Below are 4,471 nucleotides of genomic sequence, written 5' to 3' on the forward strand. Positions count from 1 at the left end.
TTCCAGGCTTTAGATATGACAAAAGTCTAATGTATTTTTAAAAGGAATGGATGGTGACCAAAATTTCTTGAAGTGACAATTAGGGACTGATCACAAACTAAAATTCCTCTCTAGGTATGTTGAGCATAATTGCCTAATCTCAGCTCAGACACATGATCCAACAAAGATTTGCTCTGACTTGGGAATGTATGAAGGTGAGGAGTCTTCCTAAAGGTATGTAGATTAAATCACTCAGTTAATGCATTTGAAAAATCCCTTCTTGGAAAAGAATAAAGTAACATGAACTGAGTCAGTTCTGCAAAATCTACCCTGTATCAAAGCATAAGGTCGTTGTGTGCATGAAGCTGTTGATTTGCTGAGATTTATGAAATTAATCCATGGAATTCTCCAGCAAGAATACTGGAGCGTGTAGCCATTTCCTTCTCCAGAGGATCTTCCCGACCTGGAGATCGAACCCGAATCTCCTGCATTGCAGGGAGATTCTTTACTGTTTGGGCCACCAGGGAAGCCCATTAATTAATCTAATGCTCCAGCTGTTTTGAATTACTTTATGAACTAACCATTCTTAAAATATGCACTGATTGATTTTATAGTTTACATACTCTCTAAGACATTCGTCTGGCCCACTATTAAGCTTTCTGTCCAATTACCAGTTCTGATAGGACGCTCTGATGGGCTCTTCTAGGTAAAATGCGATTTGGTTTTGCCCCTGTACATCAATTCTCTGTGTGATACTCATTTTTCATCATGAATGATAAGCAAGGGCTGTTTGAAGTTCGTTCAAACCTCCTTATTTGTATTCTCCTGTACAGGGTGACATTCGTCTATGGATTCAGAGATGGAAACTTCTAGCCTCTCTCTCTCTCTCTATTGCAGCATTCATTTTTTGTGTCCTTGCCTGGAAACTGAATACAGACACCATTTTGAAAACAATTTTTTTTTTCCTCATCATCTTAAAGATGCTCATTTTGTATTTTTTCTACCCCATAGGCAGATGTGTCTGTGACAGTTTCTGGTCACCATTATCTCTCACAAATCTAATAAACACACTCTGAATTATATTTCCAGAGGTCGTGATTGAAAGAAAAATCAGATGTGAAATGTGGTCTAGAAAAATGCAAAGATTTAATATGAGGTGATATACCCAAATCACAAGCAGAATTTGGTACCTTATCAAATGTTCTACTTAATATTCTGTGGGCAGGTACATCCGCAACAAAATGCCTCATGAATATTCAGCTACTCCATACCTCTGTCCTCTAGCTCCCAATGGTTACAATCATACAATTTGGTCCAAAGTGAAGGAGCAAATGGCAATTAAGTCCACAGGCCCCTATGAATTAGTATGGATTATCACCACTTTAAAATACACAGGCAGCAAAACTCATGCAGGTCATTTGCACAAGTGATCTCTTGTTCACAAAAGGTGAATGAGATGAAACACGTTCGTAAGCCCTTCAAAGATGGAGGCCACTCTCCATGGCTTCTGTGGTCTCTCCAGTACAAACGGACATTCAGTTATTGTTCAACTGCCTGCAGGGTGTAGACTTTTGGATTTGCTTCTTTTAATGAATTTTCATTGAGATAACTGTAGGTTCACATGCAGCTGGAGAGCCCTGGTACCCTTTGCCCAGTTTCCCCCAATTGTAACGTTTTTGTAAAGCTATGACATAACAACCAGAATATTGACCTAGACACAATCCACTGATATTATTCAGATTTCTCTAGTTTTACTTGTACTCATTCGTGTGTGTGTGTGTGTGTGTGTGTGTGTGTGTGTGTGTGTATTAAGTTCTATACAGTTCTATCACCTGTGTTGGCTTGTGTGTCCATCAACACAGTCAAGATACAGAATGGCTAATGGTTTCAACACTGCAATGATCCATCATGTTGCCCTTTTATAAACATGCCCACCTTCCTCCCTTTCCCCACATCTCTGCTTCTCGCATCCCTAACCTTTGACGACTACAAATAATCTGTCCTCTGTTTCTAAAATTTTGTCATTTCAACCACATTAACAAATCGAATCATACAATATGTAACCTTTAAGGATTTGCTTTTTAAAAGTTTATCTATTTATTTATTTGTATTCTTGGCTGTACTGGGTCTTCATCGCTGTGCAGATTTTTCTTAGTTGTGGCAAGTGGGGGCTACTCTCTAGCCACAGTACCTGGGCTTCTCATTGTGGTGGCTTCTCTTGTTGCAGAGCACGGGCTCTAGAGTGCGTGGACTTCAGTAGTTGCAGTACACAGGCTCAGGAGTTGTGGTTTGTGGGCTTTAAAGAATAGGCTCAATAGTAGTGGGACATGGGCTTAATTGCTCCACGGCATGTTGGATCTTCCCGGATCAGGGATTGAACCTGCGTCTCCTGCACTGACAGGCAGATTCTTTACCACTGAACCACCTGGGAAGCCCAGGATTGGCTTTTATTGACTTAGCATCATTCCCTGGAGAGTCATCCAGGTTGTTGTGTTTACCCATAGTTCATTTCTTTCCACTGCAAAGATTCCATGGTGTGGATATAGCACTGTTTAGCCATTCACCTGTTAAAAGGCATCTGGGATGATTCTAATTTTTTGCGATTACCAAAAAAACCTCTGCTATGAGTATTTGTGTGCAGGTTTCTGTGTGAGAATAGGTTTTGGTTTCTCTGGGATGAATGCCCCAAAGTGTAATAGTTGAACATTTCATTTTATATAAAACTGTCCGATTGTTTGCCAAAGTGGTTGTACCATATTCTATTCTGCCAGCAGTGTATGAGTGGTCCAGTTTCTCTGCATTCTTGTCAGCATCGAGTATTGTCACTGTTTTTCAATTTAGCCATTCTGGTAAGTGTGTAGTGATGTCATATTGTGGTTTTAATTTGCATTTCCCTGATGCCTAAGAATGTTGAACCTCTTTTACTGTGATTATTTGCTATCTATATAACCTCTTCAATGAACTATTCATGTCTTTTGCCTATTTTCTCTTTTTTTAAAAATTGAAGTATAGTTAATTTACAATGTTGTGTTACTTCTAAGTGTACAGCAAAGTGATTCAGTTATACACATATATATTTTTCTACAGATTCTTTTCCATATAGGTTACTACAAGATATTGAGTATCGTTTCCTGTGCTATACAAGTCCTTATTGTTTAGCTATTTTATATGTAGTAGTGGAAAACCCCATGGATGAAGGAGCCTGGTGGGCTGCAGTCCATGGGGTCGCTAAGAGTTGGACACGACTGAGCGACTTCACTTTCACTTTTCACTTTCATGCATTGGAGAAGGAAATGGCAGCCCACTCCAGTGTTCTCGCCTGGAGACTCCCAGGGACGGGGGAGCCTGGTGGGCTGCCGTCTCTGGGGTCGCACAGAGTCGGACACGACTGAAGCGACTTAGCAGCAGCAGCAGCAGTGTATATATGTTAATCCCAGAGTACTAATTTATTTGCCGTTTTTAAATTGAATGTATTTACTGTTGAGTTTTGAGAATTCTTTATATATTTTAGTCCTTTGTTGGACATATGTTTTGCAAATCTTTTCTACTAATCTGTAGATTATTCTTTTATCCTTTTCACATGGGCTTCCACAGAGCAAAAGCTTTTAGTTTTGATGAAGTATAATTTATTATTATTCTTTTTGTGGATCATGCTTTTGGTGTCAAGTCTAAGAATGCTTTACTTTGTGTTAATTTTGTGTCCTCCAACCTTACTGAACTCACTTTTAAGTTTCAGGAGGGTTTTTTGTGTGTGTGTGTGTTTTTTTTTTAGCTTCCTTGTGATTTTCTGCATGGACAAGACAATCACTTAATCTGCAATGCCTACTATTTCTTTTCCTTTTTTATTGGAGTGCCTCTAACTTTCCATACTATTTATGTTGAATAAGAGTGGTGAGAGTTGACATCCTTGCCTATTTCGCAGTGTTAGTGGGAAGACATTCAGCCTTTCACCATTATGGTTGACGTTAGCTGTAGGTTTCTTGGTGATCTTTATCAAGTTAATAGAAACACCCTCCATTCCGAACTTGCCAAGATATTTTTTTTCATGAATGGATGTGGGATTTTGTCAAAAGATTTTTCTGCATCAATTGAACAGGTTTGCTAGCCCATTCTAATTAGTTGCTAGACTTAGGGTTTGAAAAGATCTTTAATTCCCATGAATCTTGGTTAAAAAGCTTCTGACGGGATTAAATGGACTCTGTTTGGGATATAAGTGATTATTCAAGGAATATTGTTTCAGTTCAGTTCAGTCGCTCAGTTGTGTCTGACTCTTTGTAACCCCATGAACCGCAGCATGCTAGGCCTCCTTGTCCATCACCAACTCCCGGAGTCCACCCAAACCCATGTCCACTGAGTTGGTGATGCCATCCAACCAGCTCATCCTCTGTCATCCCCTTCTCCTCCTGCCCTCAATCTTTCCCAGTATCAGGGTCTTTTCAAATGAGTCAGGTCTTCGCATCAGGTGGCCAAAGTATTGGAGTTTCAGCTTCAA

Source organism: Bubalus kerabau, chromosome X, assembly GCF_029407905.1.
Source record: "Bubalus kerabau isolate K-KA32 ecotype Philippines breed swamp buffalo chromosome X, PCC_UOA_SB_1v2, whole genome shotgun sequence".
NCBI lineage: Eukaryota > Metazoa > Chordata > Mammalia > Artiodactyla > Bovidae > Bubalus > Bubalus kerabau.